At 39.8% G+C, this 20,770-nt stretch overlaps 1 protein-coding gene across 3 annotated transcripts in view; it reads right to left on the bottom strand.

Annotated features, from left to right (window-relative positions):
• The window catches only part of SYK (spleen associated tyrosine kinase), a 76,203-nt gene extending 55,658 nt beyond the window's left edge, over positions 1 to 20,545 (bottom strand). Inside the window, exons 1-2 of one of the 3 annotated variants that reach the window (XM_019478172.2) lie at positions 20,381 to 20,545; positions 16,014 to 16,061 (exon numbers count right to left, since the gene is read on the bottom strand). The gene's annotated coding sequence lies outside the window, so the exon portion shown is untranslated. The remainder of the gene's footprint in view (positions 1 to 16,013; positions 16,062 to 20,380) is intronic. The other 2 variants (XM_014608740.3, XM_014608739.3) reach the window with 2 other exon arrangements.
• Positions 20,546 to 20,770: the final 225 nt, after the last annotated feature.

Genomic DNA, 20,770 nt, shown 5'->3' with positions numbered 1-20,770 from the left:
ACATATACCTTCAAGTGCCTTTCTATACTTGTAAAGTATGAGAAATATGGAAGGCAAATATTATTTTTGAACTCCAATGTGAAAATCACAGTAGGCCAGGATACTACTTAGACTGGTGCTGGAAGTTATCTGAAAGGAATATCAGATCTGCCAGTTCCTGATTTTACTAGCTCATAATCAAATCTCAGATTTTGGGTCTTGTGGTTTATTATGTTTAGGATATTCTTTCCTTCCTTCCCATGTGTAGTTGGCTTTGCTGTCATATATATTTTTATTTATATCTTCATCAAAGGAATATGTCAACTGCTATAGATAACATAAGCCCTCTCTCCCCCCCAAAGCATAACAATCTTAACAACCCAACATACAGGATATGTAAGTTTCATTATGAAACTACCAGCTGAAGATACTATCTGATCTAGATTGTCCCCGCTTCAACTCCTCACATGGGGGTGACCATCCATGAACGGAACTATCATCTATCCTCTATAGGGTGACAATCATAAAAGTCAAGGGACTGAAATGTTTGAAAGAAGCCAACTTTTTTCCAGTAAAGATAACGGATGCTAATTAGAGTTTTGCTTTAGCTGTCCAAACATTTTTTGTATCAATGTCCACCGACACTTTCTTTGTAAAAATAATAGGGCTACTTAATATTCAGCATAGCAAATGTCATTCTATGTACACATGTGCCTACATCATATCAGTGGTTTTCAACTCTTTTTCACTTGTGGACCTCTAAAAAAACTTTGAATGGAGGTGCAGACCCCTCTGAATTATAAATGTGGATAGTCACATACTCTTGATTGATCATAATTATCTTTCACAGACCCCTTAGACATAGTCTGCAGACCACAGGTTGCAAACCACTGCATTACATATAACCTTACTTAAATTCACTCTTTAAAGCACACACAGTATCATTTTAGACATCCTTTACTACTAAAGGAAGTTAACAAAACAAAATTCTTGGACCTTTGTTGAACACTAAAATAGCGAATGCCTAAGCAATTGCTACTAAGTGTCACTGAAGTTTCCCAATATGTTCTCCCATCAGTGCTGCTGACATACAAAGCTATTTACTTCCTATTTTAAAGAAGCCCATTATCAACTGGCTAGCTGGAATTTTTGTTATTTGAATAAGACAACTAATTAGGGCTCAGTGCAAATGGCAGTGCTGCTTTCAGCTAGGACAGAGAGCACTCTGAGGTGTTAATTTGTGGCTTGTGCATGTTTATTATTCATGAAGTGCTACCTCATGAAATGGGGGCTGTATTTCTGGGACATCCTTGACTACTTTCTTATAATAGAGGCAAGTGTTCCAACAGTACTCAAGAGTATTTACTACGATGTATATTTTATCTAGAGAATCCACCTACTTCCCAGTGGCAAAGGCCTGTTTGGACCCCAAAATTAGATGTTCCTCCACCTAATTCTTTGCCGGTGAGAAGGGGGAGAGAGTTCAATTTGCTGGGCATCCTTAGAGTATAACTATCACAGGGTAAGGCCTCTCACAAAACAGTTGTGGATGCTGCTTTCTTTTTAAACACGGCCAGAGGAGGGGAAGGAAATGGCAATGGTGCCGTTGTTTCTGCATTTTACTTTAAAAAGTCACTAGATAAAATACAGAAACAGGCTAGGAAGCCAAAACAACAGTTGAGATCTCCCATGCACGGACCACTAGACCACAGTCTTGCTATTTCTTTGGCTCACTCATATTTTTTCTCTGTTCCAGAGAACCCTGAATTCTTTGCTGCACTGTCACAGCTTCATCGGGAAGTGTGGGGAGTCACCCAATAAGATTAGCATGGCCTGCTGGTTAGGGCCCTCTTCCGCACGGCAAGAGATATAGGTTTGAAACCCCTCAGTCTGAGCAGGGTCTAGGACCCAGGTTTCTCACTTACTAGGAAAGTGTTCCAACCACCCAGCTATAAAATGTGGAGAAGATGGAGGCCATGTTCCATCTTCTCCTTCTACCATATTTCAAAAGAAAATAATGACTCACTACCATTTTCTCTAGTTCTGGTTTGAGAGAGAAGTTTGATGCTCCTGAGTTACTTGGAAACAAAGGTTGTAGGAGTATTTACATACTTATAGTCAGGGAAACATTTTTTCCTACACTTGAACTTGAAACTTTGGGGTCAACTTTTATGCAGCTTCAATTTATGATTGGAGCAACAAGGTATATTTAAATGAAGGAAACACAGAGAAAGAAAAAAACCCTAAACACACAAACCAGTCAACTATTAACATATGCTTCCCTGGAGAGAAGATTAGAGAATAAACAACATGTGGCAGGTATGGAGTTATGCTGCTTAATTCTGTTCGGAAAGGCATTCTCACACCATGGTGACCAGGGAAATGAACACTTTGTAGTAACCTGGTTAAAAGTGAATAGAATGGGCCTTCCCTGGACTGCCCTGCCAACAGACTCTACTAGTCATTTTCCTGCTGCTATATACTAACACTGTCATATTTCTGATGGTGGAGCAGGCAGTATGCCTGTTTCTAGCAGCTGGAGTACTGGGAAATGTTCTTTTTGTGCTGCTGCCATCAAATAAAGGCTCTTTTTATTTTTATTTTTTCTGGATCCCATGCAGCACCAAGTACGTTATAAGTTACAAAGCCAGCCTGATTCCCAGGTAATTGCTTGACGTTCATGTGGAACTTCTGAGTTTGCGTTCATGTGGAACACAGGTTTGCGGAGTATTTACCCAGGTAAACAAATCCTACCAGTCTGGTTCACCAAAGACCAGTTCAACATGGAAACGTAAATTGGTTTCACATGGCCCGGTCAAACACTTAAGTGATAATCCTTGCAATTTCTGAGGAAAAGCCAAACATTTATGCATATTACTTGGCTGCCATTTTACACATAAAGTAAAATTAATATATATAATTTCAGGGCCCTTTGAACATTCTTTTTTTTACATAAAACCAGCACAGATTCAGCATGATGTATGGAAAATTACTGTAGCTTAATTTACTCAGTTTGATAGTACCATGTATTATTGTTACAGAATCAATAAAAGTCTTAAAATTAAATAAAAACCAGGGCAATATTTTCATGCTTTCTGCTGGAAATTTCAACTGTCAACATATGAAATTAACATAACTGTATCAGCATTGCATGTTCTCAATTACTGTTATTCCTTAGTTTGCATGCAGCTCCATTTCAAAGTTTTAGTGACTATAACCTAAGGACCAAACTGTCATCAGTGGCATTTTACATAGTCAACTCAAATTACAAACAGTCTACTATTGTGAAGAATGTGTGGTTAAGTGGTAGTAGCTGTATAAATGTGGCTTATCTGCTAAAACAGTGAATGCACAATATGGATGAGAGCAGAGGGTTATGGCCAAAATATTCATTATTGCTTGAACTACAGCATTCTATATCTGAGAAAGCTGAGGGAAACGAAAACTGTGAACAAAGTTGACTGACTGCAAAAGTTATCTATTGTGCCACCAACTCTACAACCATGAAAATTTCTTATCAAGGAAGATGCAAATAGAAGCATATATGATGGCTGTTTTACATTGTATTAACATATGTAAATATATATAGGAAAAGTAGCTGGCTGGCACACTTCCAAAGAGGCAGTGAGTGTTGCCAAGCGTGAGTACTCCTGCCGTAAGATAAAGCTAAAACATTTTACCCACAAAGCACCTAATCTCAAGTATTTAGAGAAGAAGACCTTTGTTCATAAATGAGGAAGAAGCTCAGAATATAAATTATGGAAGAATTTACTTATTTGGAAGGAGTTTCCAAGGAGGTAAAATGACAGTAATCATCCCATTCTTGCTATGTTCTTCATTTATTACATCCACCTGATATTTCTTATTTTACTTGCAATGGATGCAATATAAACACTACTATAATTTCAATAGTAAATAATAATGTGAACATCAGGATCAGGAAAAGGAAACAGTAATGCTTAGGGAAGCCTGGGAACAGCAGGTTATTCTTGTACACTAAGTATAATTGAAAGAGTAAAGAAATTGATGCAAAAGTAAGAGAAGTTGGCTATGTGGTTACAAGGTGAGGTCCTGATAAAGGTCTGCAAATAATCTGAGTGGAGTAAAATTATCTCTGTTCTTTGTTTTTAATATAATACCCAGGAATAATGTACTCAGATAGAGGAAAAGGAAAATTTAGGCTGAGTAATCTGAAAAACAAGATGCAAAATGCTGTAAAAAATCTGCTGAAGAACTGGCTGAACCTGTTTCTTGGCACAATTAAAACTAGACTAGACAAAGTAACGAATGCACACTCAAAGGAAAAGTCATTCCTAAGCAAATAATGAGCTTATATCTCTGTTCAACTTCTAACTTCTATAACTTTAGGATTATCTATTGAAGAGAAATGTGACCTGCATCGATTGAGTACAATGACTGCCTCCCACATTGTTCCTTCAGAGCAATTCCACACTGATTTTTTAAAAGAAATGTAACACTCATTGATGGTAAAAGGAATTGTGCATGCATAGAAAGAAACATGTAACTATTTTGTTGGCACGAGCTTCAAAAAGTAATTATATCTGTGAATAGCATAGTTTGACAATTATATGTAACCCACAGAATACTTCATATCATTGCAAATTGGGTCAGTTATCTTAGAGGTACTATAAACACACATTTTCACACTGAAAGCAGATGTATACATGTCTACTGCATTTATATACTTGGTAGATTTAAAATATGAACAATTTTCATTTATCTTCAAAAAAATTTTAACATGACACCTCAAGTTTAGTAACTTTTCTGTGTCCACATTTAGAGTAGTCTTAATTCATTAGATTGCAGTGAAATGTTTATTTTTACCTGCTGGCTATTAAAGTGAAAATTTTATTTTCAGTGGAGCCTGGGGAAAGGAATTTTTATGACGGTATTATGCAAAAATCAAGGAAGAACATAGCAACTGTTTAACAATATATAGTTGAAGAGAGGAAGCCAAGCAGAACCCTGTTTTAAACCAAAAGTTGAGTTTATTGTGCAATGTGGAATTTGGAAAACTTTCCTACGTATTGCAAAAATTCCCAGAGAATCTTTAATGATCTGAAGCAATCAGGACTTTGATTTTTATTCCATACGCAACAGACAGCACCCCACTGTTGTCACTAAGACTGGTTCGGTATTCATTCAAAGTGACACACAGAGGATCACCAACATATTTCCTGTGCCACACTGGTTTTCTTTGGAGAATTGCCAGCAGTATACACTATAGCCAAAAAGTAGCATGCCTCTAAGCCTCACTCCATGCTCCACCAGCCATTTCAATTTTGTAGCACCCTTTTTCATTCTGGTTTTACTTCTCTTTTTAGCAGTAAAGCTAATTTCCTTACGGTGATAAATGAGTCTTTTGCATGACAAAATGTAGTTTCTCTGACCATGCCACGCTGTTTGATCACCCTGAGGATTAAATTGTTGTTTCTGACTCCAATGTCACTTAACTTCATTTATTAAGGTTTAATTACCCGTGATTAGTCACTGCTGGAACTTGTACATCAAATTCTAAAACACGCCTTTGTTGGGTATTTTGTTGGGTTTCAATTGCTCTGCACACTGCCTTCTGCACTCCTGATAGTTACATTCTATATATCGATCTACTTTCTTAAAGCAAACTTCATTTTCATTGCAGTTTCACTGCTCTGTCCCCTAATATAAATCTCAAAAGCATCTGGTGTGGTCTACTTTGTCTACATATTTTATACTTTACAAAAATTTGGTTTAAATTACTTTTACTCTTATCCTTGAATTCCCTGGCTTTCCAGTGATTGCTTTTTTTGTTTAGATAACTACACTGTTTATGTAAGATATATTTTTTTATCTTTAAGCCACTGAGATTGTATTCTTGAACAAAATGCCAGTTTAATTAAATTTTGGTTCAGGCCCAGATATAATGTGTGTGTTGACCTGTAGGTACTAAAGGACTTCTTGTATCAATACCTAGACTAAGGGCCCAATCCTCACTGAAGTAAGTGGGAGCTCTAAAATTCACTTTATGGGAAGTAGGTGATAGTGTAGGGTGATTTCATATCACTTAAATTTGGGCATTCTTAGCTTTACAGAAAACAGTGTTTTACCTCTATTTTATAATAAAAATATCATTAAATCAGCTTAAAAACCATGAGTTTTATTTTAAAAATAGTGTTCCTTTTATTTGCCTTCTGGTGTTGGAGATTTTAGAGCCTGCATTTTCAAGGTTTTTCACAACAAAAATGAAGGCCAGAAACATTGTTTTTATTTTAAGTGACGGATAAGATTCTGGCAAAGCTAAGTGACTCTAAGATCTGAAGCTTTAAGAGAAAATACCAAGTATCACAAGACTTGGCAACAGTAATGCTATCCCTACTGCTAGTGGGGTGAATGATTGGTCCAAGAAAAGAGATTGCCTCACCTTACAAATTTTGTCTCTACAAAAACACTGCAACAGTACGGGAAAAAAATCTAGAACTTCATTTATTTTGAGGTTCTTTTAGTCTGACAGCAATGGTTATAAACATGAAATGTATTTTGCTAATGCTGCTTTTAACTTCATTCTTAATTCTCTTGTGCTGATGGTGGGAGAAAGGAACAGAACTCTTCTCTATCCCTCTTTTTAATGCCAAAACTGGGCCAAGTGAATCACCCAGTTTCCTCCACAAGACCATTCTCAGTGGACTCTCCAGCGTCCTTGTAATTGTTTGACACAACATGCTTTCCACTTGAAAACCTAGCCATGGATCCTTTAATCAGACAGCTACTGATAAAATAGACTGTAGCCTAAGAAAGGTCATGGCTCTATGAACAAGTTAGTTTATAAGTAGACATGCTGCTGGACTGCTCTGACGCTCTGGAATTAAAGTGTGTTGGAGCAGACTCAATTAATGGAGTCTGCTGGAGCATGGTAATTACAGTGCTCCAGTGGCCTCCCACGTCTTGTGTATTAGCGGTCCCACACTTAAAAATGGCAGCAGGGCCACCTGAACTAGAGCTCTAGCTCAAGTGCCTCTGCTGCCATTTTGAAGCACAGGGACACTAGTACACAAGATGCTGCAGCACTTTAATTAGAGCAGCTCTTGGAACTGCTCTAAAGCACACCTCCCGCCCCCCCGGATCACGTGTAGAAGTGCCCTAAGGTACCACACTCTCCTGCCTTCTACCTAACTTCTGACTAAGATGGTGAACTGCCTGTCTCAGTTCCTTTAAGTAAAGAATGTTATTGGAAAACATCTTGGTATCTTTGAAGCACATGATATGATGATGTTTCTTTGATTACATTTTTCAGGAGAAAGGTGGGGACCCTAACATTGCCTTCTACATCTAAATTAATTGCTTCTGCTATCTAAAGAGAAAAAATGTATTTAGTGGTTACCAAATCATACTTCGTCTTCTGCTCAGGGAACACTTTTGCTGCCATGGATATAGATACTGCCTCTGGAAGAAAGATGACTTCTGTCAAAGCAAACATTTTAACTATGAAATAGATTGTATCATTTGGATGGAAGGATGTTCCCTTATAGGCAAAATGATTTTTAATCCCTAGTACCCAGACTCGCATCTTACATCTAACTTAGATCCCAATGAAGATTTTGCTACAGCTGAGTTGGGGTGGGGTGGGGGGTCTCTCTCTTGTGGACTGCACTGTGTTCAATATTGCTCACTGCTTTTGTCCTAAAAAGTGTTTTGTTAGTGTGATGTGCACTGATGTAACAAGTACACCAAACATGCCAGCAAGACAAAGATTTTGAAAGGTCTTGATTCTAGATGCAGTGAAAAGTTTGACTAACTAGACTGAGAAGGGAATGGATTTACACATAAAGAAATTTTAATTGATACTAATCCATAGTTCTAGTTGGCAGTAATAACGACAGCCAGCATGGCTTTGTCGCGGGTAGAGTCACGTCTGACTAACCTCATCTCTTTCTATGACTGGGTTACTCACTACCTGGATAAGAGAGATGAGGTTGACATCATTTACTTGGACTTTAAGAAGGCCTTTGACTTAGTGTCCCATGAGGCTCTCAAGGTAAAACTAGGAGACTACGGGCTCAACAGTTTGATGGTCAGATGGGTGGGAAACTGGCTGTGGGATTAAACCTAGGAAGGTGGCAAGGGGTATTCCCCAGGATTTGGTACTTGGACCTATACTTTTCAACATCTATATCAGTGATCTGGATGTGGGGGTGAAAAGCATACTGGCAAAGTTTGCCGATGACACTAAGCTTTAGGGACATATGGGCATGCCTCAGGGTAGGCTGATGATCCAGGCAGACGTAGACAGATTAGTTAAATGAGTGGACCAGAACCAGATGCTGTTCAACAATGAGAAGCATAAAGTGTTCCATCTGGGGAGGAAATATCTGTAACTAACTTACAGGCTCGGTCGTGCTATGCTAGCTAGCACCACATCTGAAAAGGACCTGGGGGTCATAATGGTCAGTGTGATCCTACAGTTAGCAGAGCAAACAATATGCTGAATGCATCTCACGCAAAACTAAGTAAGTTATTCTCCCATTCTACTTGGCACTGGTGAGGTCACAGCTGGAATACTGTGTCCAGTTCTGGGTGCTACACTTCAAGAAGGATGTGGAGAAGCTTGAGAGAGTCCAGAGAAGAGCCACACATATGACTTAAGGCCTGAAGAGCAAGTCATACGAAGAAAATGCTGACAGATAGGGGACTGTTCAGCCTAGAAAAGAGAAGACTTCGGGGAGATTTAGTGGCAGCTTAAAAATATATCAGAGGAGAGCTTCAGGGGCCTGGCAAACAACTATTGACCAAAGTGCCCCAGAGGAAAACCAGGAGCAACAGTCATAAGCTTCTAGAGGAAGGTTTCAGACAGGATATAAGTAAAAACTTCTTTATGGTTCATATGATCAGACTCTGGAATAAACTCCCAGTGGGGGTGGTGCAGGCACCTACCCTGGATAGACTGGATGCACACCTTGCTGGGGTTATTTGATGCCAGCAGTCTTTCCTGCCCAGAGCAAGGGGGCTGGACCCGATGATCTCACAAGGTCCCTCCCAGCCCTAAACATCTGTGAATGTCTACTGACTCCAATGTCATGCTAACAATGCTAACAAAGTCTGTATTCAGGAGCAGTTATGTAATTAAGTCCTGGAGCTAACAGCCACCTCTAAATACTTAGGGAATTATTGAACTGATTTACAGAATGCACAAGCAAGGATTTTTGTGGTATCTTTTGCCCATTTTTTTGTCTTGAATGGAGTGTCTCTTGAGGAAAATTAGTAAATCTCATGTTTCAATCTTGCTCCTAAAGTTATACAAAATTACTACTGATTTGAAAGGAAACCGCATCAGTTTGAATAAGACCTAACCCACAGCCCAGCAAGATCACCAGGAAATTTTCCACTGAAACTTTCCATTAATCACCAAGAAACTTCCTTCATATGCATATGTCCATCCAGCAAATATATACTGTATTTACTCAAATATAAGGTGACCCTGATTAGAAGATGACCCCCTAAGAATTAGATTCTATATATAGAAATCTTAAAAAATGGATATAATTTTCCAGATATAGAATCTATTATTGGAGGTTTGTCATGAATTTGTCCCTCTCCTACTGCTACAGCAGGGAAAATAAATCTGGGGGGGTCAAGTAGCCCTTCTTTTCCCTACAGGCCCTTCCTCCTCACCTCCCACTCCAATGTCAGATACTGCTCTCTCTGAGCACATGGAAGTAAGAAAGTGAGAAGCAAATTTAAAATAACCGACCTTAAAATAAACATAGCTGTAGTAATTTGTATGTAGTACCCATAGACTTAGTTCATCCAGAATTCATACATTTAACCTTTTTTCTGAAAATGCTGCAAATTTTAGTACAGCTACTCCATAAACGCACTTTAAAGTCGCACTTTGGCACCTACTTATGTATAGAACAAATGATGCATGATATTAGTCCAAAGCCAAAAGACTCATCATTTACCATGTGGTTCATTGAGCTGGGCACCAGCAAAGTGAGCAGCATGTCAAGCCATGGTGACCCCACAGCTCAGTACTGCTCAGTATGTGTGTGTATTTGAGATATGCCCCCTCAGAAAGGCAACCTGGTTTGGCTTCACCTCATGGAGGGTGGGGCCACACTAATCATATGCACCAGGCTGACAGAGGGTGTGATAAAGGGATTCTGGGTGAACTGTTTAGGGCCCCATTTGGTGATGTCTGCTGGACACTTAGGGCTGGTGAAAAAACAGGAATCATTGGAAATGGGAAAGAGAGGCACAGCTCAGATGTGGGAGTGAAGAAGTCAGAATGTATTTAATGTAGTGGCTCACCATGACTTTTGAAAAGAGGTGTTGCTGAAGAGGACTGCACTCAGTGGGCACTGCTGTATATCTTATTCACTAACCTATTCTTCCCTTCAGAAGTGGAACAGATCCTAGCCAGCCCCAGCTACCCAGGGAATAAAGGAGCTCTCCAGTCCTGGTATTTCTCAGCTCCCAGCTCCTGTTGGGAACCAGTAGCTGAGTAACCAGTAGCTGAGCAGCGCTGTAATGGGAGGGGTGGGGGGACTGAGAGCTACCCTGTCTTGGCGCTGCTCAGTTCCCAGCTCCTGGAGGGAGCCAGGAGCCAAGCAGCACCAGGACCAGGGGAGTTCCCTGTGCCCTGTGGTCCCCTGGTCTTGGTGCTGACCCTGGTCAGCATCTACACATGGGTTATTACACAGTATCTATTGCACAGTTAGTTTACTACCTGTATTTACAGGTAGTAGTTAACTGCACAGTAGACTAATTTACTGAGCAGTAAATGTACACACATGTAGACGGTGATGCTATACTGTGCATCAGACTAATCTATACAGTAAAACCTCTTGCGTAGACAGATCCAGTGTAACACAATTCCAGAGGTACTTTATCCATCTTTTAGATTGTCTTTTAGAGACAATCAAGGCTGTAATCCAGAGGCTGTTGTGACAAACCAGGTGAGGGCAAATCAGTAAAGATAAAATAAGAACTTTTACATAAATCTTGAATTAAAATTGATTCAATTTTTTTTTCAGATTATTTTTAAATAGTGTAATCCTGGATTTTCTCTTTATCCGGGAGAGACAGTATGCCTATAATTCTGTTGTGAGTCAGGAATATTCAATTTCCAAGATGACAAACCTTGGAATATTTTTAACCTGACTTCCCAAACTGAAGAAATCAAAACCATAGCCCTGATCCTGGGTACCCCTTCCCCCTACATGGTAGTGTGCATCCTTTATACCAACTGTCTACAGTGAAAGTTGCAGGTCACAGTATCCTTCTGAAGAGCCTCAGCATTTTCCAGGCTCTGTTCTCAACCTGGATAACTATGCATGCCATCCCTGTCTTGCTCATCACAATTTATAGATTTCAGCATGGACTCCAGGAGACTGGAACTGAAATGCCATCAACTCCAGAAACTGGATATTAAAAAGAGATCATACTAGAAGCAAAACAAAAGGGAGCCAAACACAAATCCTGTGTCAAAAATAAGAGACTTATCCTGAAACAAAATTGAAAGGACACTGTAGTGGCTGACAAGCATTTATGCAGCTGGAAATACAAGAACTGAGCAGAACTGGCGGTGCATTTTTCAATTTCCGTATAATATTATAGAGCCTTAAATGGTCTGTTTAATTTCTGGTTAAATAAAGGGATTTGACAACAATTTTTAGACAAGCAGTAGTCATGTAAGACTTTTCAAAGATGTCTAAAGGTTGTGGACTCCTTTGGGCAATTTTGAACATCTCAGCCTTATATTCTGGTCTAAAAGCTTTAAATGTTAATGGTGTTCCCAACCGCTAAGCAAGTATTAACAGTACACCACAATCACATGCCCTTAAGTGACTGAGACAAACATGCAGATTTATGACACATTTCAGTCATTTCACTGAAACAGGTTGTAAAAAATATTTCCCAAAGTCTTGAGTTTCACCAGAGGAACTGGCTTGGGTCTCTTGGAGAGCTTCATTATATAGCACTCATTTACAGTGGGACTTACATTCTCAGAGTATTCATATTGTAATAAGATAAAAATCAACAGGAATGAAAGCAGTAGAACTGGGGCCTTTCTTCATTCAGATATAGGCCACTGCATACAGAATCTGTAGTCACAAGCATAATCTGAAAAATCTTAAAACACAAAACTAAGATGGGAATTACAGAAACAAATTTATCTCTTTTTTCTCAGCTTTTGGGATTGAGAGGATTGCAGCACACCGATATATTTCCGCTGAGTTATTTTAATCTTAGAAATACTAGATGTTATCACTAGGAAATGGGTGAGGTTAGCTCCCACAGGTACAGAGACTGTTCAATTTATATATCTCTGCAGACAATTATACAAGCTGAAGACTTCATTCCCAGAGAAAAGGAAAGAAAAAGTCAAATATACTTTTTATTTTAATGGAAGGTGTGACATTGGCCTATAGTACCTAAATTGCAAATATCAAAAGTTGATTTCTTAAGCAAAGGTGGCACTAAAGAAGAGGACGAGATTTTCCTTCAACAGTGGGCCTGTTCTTGACTTGGCTTTGTTAGCTATCCAGGACACCTAACTGAAAGGCAGGTTGTGAGATGAAACATTACTAATGTGCATTAGCATAAGATCATCAGTATCCTAAACTAACAGAGTGAACACACTTAGTACTTGTCCCCTCCAAGTACCATCCGTCATCCAAAGAAGAAATATTTCAGCTACTATCTGACAGAATGTTTTACCTTGCCATCCAAAGCAGTCTCATAAACAGAGGGACTCATAACATCACTGATTGACAGCCTGGATTAAACACATTATGCACCGCTCAAATCAAATTTACAGATCTAAGTTTTGAAGATGCTACGAAAGAGGCAAATAACCCCTATCCCTTTCCCCCACACATAAGAAAACCTATTTGCAGCAGCAAGACCAGTGAAAACACTCCTGGCAAGGCCCATTAATCATCCTGGGCAGAAAGAGGATGCACCTGGTTTCACAGTATTCTGGGCCAATGGGCAATATTTCCCTAGCTTTTGCACTGATGCTGCAGTAAGAAGCAGCCAGGCTGAGAAAATAGTTCATTTTCAAAAAATATTCTCTTACACTGTGCTGCCTTTTGAGCAATACCAAATACTGTATTGCAAAATGATCTGAAAATGACTATTTAGTGTCAAATACACTAGCCATGGAACAATAGCTAGTACTGGCATGCCTTTGGGGCGCATTCTGTCCTACCTACTGGATATGGACCAGAGTATTATGGCTAGTCTGCACCTGTTACATGACCATATCCCTATGATTCTTTGTCATCTTTCCAGAGCTGAATTGTGAAATTCTCCAACATCTATCTGCTCTTTTTCACTCATCCTTTAATCAATACTCTTATTGAGTATGTTATGGATACATAACATCCATTTGCACCATGTATGGACTAGTCATTTGTTCTTTTTCTCTTCTGGGGTGAGGATGGTTTTGGGTTTTCTTGCTACCAGGCCATTGTGAGATGCTGATTCCACAGTTGCAGCTTGCCAGAAAAAGCTGTAACTGAAACTTGTTTCTAATGTAATGATGACCTATCCCTTTTTACCTTTGGTTGGACATAGGTTCCTTTTACTGCACATAGAAGAATCTAGTGCATAGTAAGGGGAAACTCGTGCTCTTCATTTAGATGCATACTGGGATGATTAAAACCCTTACTACTCGTTCTGTCCATCCCCACTCGAGAAATCCAGTGTTCTAAGGCTGCCTCAGATCAGGGACTAGATCATTTAAAAGGTATGTCACAGTTTGGATGAAGTGACATATACCCCAGAAGTTACATTCTCTTGGTCTAATAGGTAGATAACTCAATTATCTGACTTGCAAATATAACCCCTCACTTAAACATGCTATTATTTGCTTTACAGACCTCCTTGCAAAATGTACCCCATTAGATTCATGCATGTCTAGTTTGACATACAGTTAAATATTTTCCAAATTTGTAAACTAAACAAATGCTGTAATAGTGTTCATATTAACTCTAAAATGTGTCATAGTTCAACTAATAGGCCTTAGAGGTGGGAAATTAAATTCAAAATTCACACCATCTTGTAAAAATCATTCTTTGAACTAAGAGTATTAAACTGGCTCAACTCAAAATGACAATAACACCAAACCAAATTTTCAAAAGTGGGAGCACTTACTGCATCCTTAAGTTTATGTCTAATGGTAGGGTTGGAGTGGTATTGTAAGAATTATGCCAGAAGCAAGATCTTCTCTCTCAGACTTGAGGACGGGCACTCTGTGCCTAAAAGCTTATCCAACATCTCTCCCAACTATACAATTGGTCCAACAAAACACATTACTTAACTGGTGAGTGGAAATCACACTACTATATTTTATCTTCTAAACATAACTCCCACAACAGATTTTCAGTTTAAATTTGGCGTGACTACATACTCGTACAGTATTGAAAAAATAGCCATTTTAGGCTTTTATTTGCAATTCACCAGTTTAAATTAAGAGCAACACTATCAAAGTCAACTCTAGAGTCATCCTCTTTCTCTGACATACTTTTAAATTCAGAGTAATTCCATTAAGTCAATAAAGCCACTTGATATTTGAAATAATACAACTAAAAGCGAAATTTGACTCCTAGTAATCAACAGTATAGCTATTACACTAAATACCTTAAAGTCTGATTCTTCTCTCACTTTCACCAGTTTAAACTGAAAGCAACCGCACTGCCTTCTACATAGCTAACTGTGGGAAGACTAGAGATATTTCATCTCACTTATTTGATCAACTTAACAGTTAAACAAGGAGTGTTAAAAAGTATAGTCATCTAGGCAGTGGTTCTCTGCTTTTTTAGACTCAAGGCACCCCACAGAAAATGCCAGCTCTTACCTTTTGGATTACAGAAAAATAACGGAACCGTTCTTCCATTTCAAAGAACTCAGAAAGACCATAGTTTCATAGTAGCTAGGGTCAGGAGGGACCTGAACAGATCATCTAGCCTGACCCCCTGCCACAGGCAGGAATGAATGCTGGGTTCGCAAGACCCTAGACAGGTGATCATCCAACCTCCTCTTGAATTTGTCCAAGGTAGGGGAGAGGACCACTTCCCTGGGAAGTTGGTTCCAGATTTTGGCCACCCTAACTGTAAAAATATTGCCTTCTGATCTCTAACCACAACACATCAGAATGTTTTTGAGACTATGGTTTCCTATTTAAAATCTCTGGATTTGTCTTGTAAATCATGTATAGGTGCCTGTACACCTAACAGTGCTTAATAATGAGCGGCACTGCACAGGAGCCTTAAAAGGATCTCATGGCACACAAGGGTGCCACAGCACCTGGTTGAGAATTACATGCAGTAATACTGCCTCCTTAATACTTTTCTTGCAGATCTGGCTATCATCTAACTCACTACATCTTACTACCTTGATGACCTCTTAAGTTCTTATTTCCATCCTCATGTTCTATGCTACTGTTATATAAAAATCTGTGGTTTCTTCCGCTATAACCAGAAGAGCCATCTGACAGACAGTAGCTGGAAAAAACAAAGTAATCTTAATAAAATGTCTCCATCTAAACAGCACTGGCTTTCTAATTTGAGTCTGCAGGAGTAAAGAAACTAAAGCTGAAACGTCAATTTTATATTCAATTAACTTTATAGATACACTTCATGGCACTCAAGTAAATTATTGCTACTGTTATTTTTAGTGCTCACAAAGATGTTTCCTATCATTCTGCTGAAGAGAAGAGGTGAAATGGATTTGTATGTGGACCCATAGGAAGGCAATTTTCCTTGAGAACTTTCCTGGAAGCCCTACATCTATCCAATGCCTTCTTATCCCCAACTAGAGCTGACTGTACCCTTGAAAAGCAGACACTCCCCACAAAGAGAATTAGACTGGTTATCTGTGCAATCACAAACTCAAGAATTCCATTCTTAAACCCCTTAGTATATAGCCCCTCACAGCTTTGCACACAGAGTACAAGAGCTGTGGACTGCTCACATGGTTTCCCTGCATCTTGCCCTTGTTATTCTGCACGCAGGACATTCAGTCTACGTTACCTTGTGCTGGGGAGGTCTAATCCCAGTGTACATGGGCATGATGAAGCGCTATTTAAATAAAAAAAAAAGGAAGTTTCAACAAATTAATGCATTCTAATCGGCACTGGCCATAAATGAAGTGATAATAAAACTATGCTAGAGCAAAGTTGTTCTTTGAAATAGTGGAATACTCGTGGAGTGGTGTAACTATATGCCAAATACGACCATTTGCCCATTGTACAAGACACAATAACTACTGTAGACTGAGCACATCTTTAGAGTCCAAAAGTATCTGCATTATATTTAAGAGTCTAAAATTTACCCTTCCTCCACAAACATATGTGCATTAACAACTAAGTTCGCAGTTCAATATGAGTATCTGTACAGGAAGTTATGACTTATTTTTAACTTTGGACCATGAACATTGAAGAGACCTTGCAGACTTTATATTGTACATTTATTAACAATGTGTTTCAAACGGGAACCTCACTTGCTTTGTGCAATATACACACACACACACACACACACACACACACACACACTTTCAACTTAATTTGCAGAATACATGTTCAATTGTATAATTTATATGAACATGCAATATGTATTTAATTGTATTAATATAGGACATAATGCGAATATGAATAATAATTATACATGATTACATTATAGTTGTTTTTTACAACAACATTTGGATAGATCTATTCAGGCCACCAATGCCTAATGATTTTTTTTGGTCACTGCCAGAGACTAGATTTAGTTTCTACCAGGGGTAAAACTTCAGTTTTAAAAATTGGATGGTCCAAGAGAAGCCATGATGTGTATATTTTTCTTTTCATAGTTTTTTTGGTTAATTTTGTAGTGTCACATGTAAAGCAAATTAACCTTGCTGTTGGGGCTTAAAATACAGATGGGAAACACAGAAGTGAACTATCATTTTTCAATGACAATATACTTTTGCAAGTCTGAACGTATAATGCTAACAAAAGTAGTGTAACTATCTAGTGTGTGCCTCTGGTGTTCTACTATGCATGCAGGGCATAAGGAAAAAGGGACCAATTCTGCAAGGTAATAAGTAATCTTTACTCTTAGCAGTAGTCACTGAGACTTTTCAAATTCAACTTAAATACTGGAAGACAAGTGGGTATTCTGTATAAATTCAGGCTGAGAAACTGAAAAGGAGGTTCTCAATAGTTTAGAAGAATGCATAACTGCAGGCAAATTTTTGTTGTAAAATTTGTTTCCCTTTAATAAAATCATATTTTTTCAAGAGCCAGATTTTGATGTGTGAGAACTCCCACATGAATTGTCCCACTGATTTAAAAAGGGCTACTAACATAAATAGGGGATTGTAGAATCTGGCCTAAATTGAATAAAGACCCAGTAAATCTTGACCTGATAAGAAAGGCATTTAAGACTCAAACTTGAGAAGTGTGGCTGCTTTGGCCCCAAAGTTGCACAGCATTTTAGTGCATAAAGGGTTTCAGTAAAATCCTTCACCATAAAGAGCTGTTCTTTGCCATGTTTCATTAGAGGAGAGAAAAGAAATGGGTCTAAATTTCCATTACTGTTTATTTATATACAAAGGGCCAAAGCTGTCAATTATTGTGGCTTGAATAAGTGAAAGGCAAGGGAGAATTTGAGCTAGACAGTCCACCTGTCCTTTGCAAACCAAATCCTCATGAAATCAATGTTAGTCTTTCCAATGTCTTCAGATTTTGAATCAGGACTTTAAAGCAAATGAAGACAAATGAAATAAAAGTATAACATTTTAGAACATAAATGAAATCCAGTATGTTCCTCCCTGCTGATTGCTTCATACCTCTGCAAAGGTCCTAGTCTCAGTACAGGATATTGTGCGAGTGTTAGGAAAGAAAAGGAAATGTAATCTCCCCTTTAAAAATGAAGAGCATGATCCCTTTGACTTCAACGACAGTTTGGCCACAGACTTTGAAAGCTTGGACCACTTATATAGCAAATCGAAAGAAAAAAAGATGGGATTAAAAACTGTCCATGTAACTCTCGTGTTATTCAATTTACACGTTTAAACTTTTTTCAAGTGAAACTTTACATACCAGTCTTAAAAAAAAAAGTTATTTTGGGACCAGAGTAACTTTTTAAAAACACCTGCTAGCTGTTCCCCAAAATAACTTTCAGTTGGTTTTTCAAGACATTAGATCAAATTTTTAATTCAGCTACATCAACAGAACCACAACGGCTAGAAAATAGAAAGGTAACAGAGAATATCTATTTACCTCTTTGATTTCATGGACATTACTACTATTTTAGGAAAAACAAAGCCTGAAAGGTTTATGAAGTACAATTTGGGATTTTAGAAGTTCTTCCAACTCAGTTCAAAACTGCGGTAGATATTTATTTTAATTAGTTCAGCAATTTTGATAAACCTAAACTGGTTTTAAATCTTTTATTCCAAGTTGTTTTAAATATTCATAAGGCTTCTCTCCAAGCCACTCCCCTCTCCCCCCCGAAGAAAACCGTCAAAATATAAATATACTGATGTCTCAAACTTCCTTATTTCTGTCTTTATCGGTCTCAAGCTCAACAAAGGGCTGAGAAGGAGAAGTTGTTACAGTTCCTGTAAAAGTACCCGCTAAAAGTGCTTTTGGGCTGCAACAGTTTCTGGCCCTTTATTTCAGAGCTTGAGCTGACTATGGGGTCTGCTCTAATGGCCACATCACAAAATCAGGCCCCAAAGGTCCAGAACATACAAGTGTTCTGTGTATGGCTTGTGGGAGAATGCCCAAAATAAAGATTACTAACCCCAATTACAAATGATCATGTAAATGGCTCCTTGAATGAGGGGAAAAATATAATCTTACAAGTGGTAGTTTTTTTCTTTAAAAAAAAATCTACCTATAAGTAGCCTAATTAAGGAATATGACATTGGGCTTGATCTTATTCCCAGTGGAGTCAGTACAAGCTGTGTCTAAGAAGCACTGCTAGGCTGGGCCCAAAAGATGATGTCACCATGCTCAAGTGTCCTGAAATAACATTGCAGGGGTTCGGGTTGTAGCCTTGTTGGTCTAAGGACATAGGCAGACAAGGTTCCTTGGGTGAATTTGATATCTTTTATTAGACCGACCCAAATGGTTGGAGAATAGTTATTAAGCAAGCTTTCGGGTTCAAAAACCCTTCGTCAGGCTAAGGAAGCTGCAGCAGTTGGTGTGTGCTCTTCCTGGTGTCACTCCTTGTTTGATGTCAGCATAAGGCTCTCTATCAAAGGTGTTACCAAAATTTGTTTATATATATATATATATATATATATATATATGTATGTATAGTGATTTAGGCCTCTTGTATCTAATGTGTTTCGTCACCTCTAACACTATTCTAGTCTTTCTTGGAAAAAAATTAAGGAAGTTTGCTAAAAAAAAAGAAAGAAAAAGAAACAAAATGTAACTAATGACCTTTTGTTAGGCTTCAAGGGAGCTAACCGGCACATTGCAATCACCCCTCACCCCTGCAAGCTCTGAACCTTGTTTTGTTTGCAGAGAGGACAGATGCACTCATTTGCTTCCATGCTCATTTCATTGCCCAGAGTTTCAAAACAGCTTTTTAAAGTGTTTTGTTTTCAAACCCATGGGTGCATTTTCTGTTTTTGCGTGTGCCTTCCTAACCTGCATCTCCTTCTCCATGGACTTCATCTCATGTGGTTTTGGCCTGTTCGCTTGTCCCAATGTCACTACTGCGTTCGCTGAATCACCGTACGGTTTTGATTTGGTCGAAGGATCCCTGTGGATTCTCTCCCTATTATTTTCCCAACATTTTTTCCCCTCAAATGTTACCTGAAAAATAATGGGGTGCAAGGCTTGTTGAGAGGGTAGGAAGCCTGAAGCTGGGCAGAAGGCAGACTTGGAGGGTAGGTGACTTGGAGGTGTATCTGTGGCGGAGGGTCAGAATTGGCGGCATCATGGAGGGACTTTGGCAAGTTTGGTGGGCGACAGGCACTGAAATGGTGCCTCCGAAGGGCGCTGAACCCTCTGAGAGGCTTGGGGGAGGGAGAAAGAGAGAGCGGCTGCAATGTTGCCATTGGGGGTCCCTGGTGTGTGGCCAGAGCATGAAAAAAAAATTGTTTTTGCAGCTCTCTAGTTAGTCTAATAAAACATATCACCTCTTTCTCAAGAGTTTTAGATGCCTTTCCCTCTAGACAAGCGACGCACACCTCAGGACATGGGGAGGGCTGGGCAGAGTCCCCTCAAGGAGCCCTGGGCGGGGCGGGGAGCGGCACGAATGAACCGGCCCGGCTGTCTGGAGGAGCCCAGGTCTCCCCCGAGCCGCCGGCATGGGTTTGGGTGCAGCGGGGAGCCCGCCCGGCCCTCCACAATGCTCTGGGGGTTGGCGCTCCCTGCTTCCCCCTGCCCCGCTCTTACCTGGGCGCGGGGCGCGGGAGTGTCCGACGCGGGCTCGGCTGAGGCGGGCGCGGGGCTCGGCGAGGATCCTGCCGCTGCGTCCCGACCCCGCGCTCAGGGCGCCGGGAGCCGCGGCTTCCTAGTTTCGCAGCCGCGGCCACTTCCTCCAGGCGGGCGGCGGCTCGCACACTTCCTCCTGGGCACGGTCCGGCCAGGCCCCGGCCTGCGGAAGGGCGCGGGGCTGCGGCGCCGGGGGTGGCGGCACCCCGGGGTGCTGCCTGCGTCCTGGGCGCGCCGGGAGAAGCGTGCCAGGGACTCGCGCACGGACCTGTGCGCACACAGACGCACACATATGCACAATAACATACCCATATACACACAAACACATGCACATACATACACACAAACACG

This window comes from Alligator mississippiensis, chromosome 3, assembly GCF_030867095.1.
Source record: "Alligator mississippiensis isolate rAllMis1 chromosome 3, rAllMis1, whole genome shotgun sequence".
Taxonomy (NCBI): domain Eukaryota; kingdom Metazoa; phylum Chordata; order Crocodylia; family Alligatoridae; genus Alligator; species Alligator mississippiensis.
This window is presented reverse-complemented; position numbering and strand designations above follow the sequence as displayed.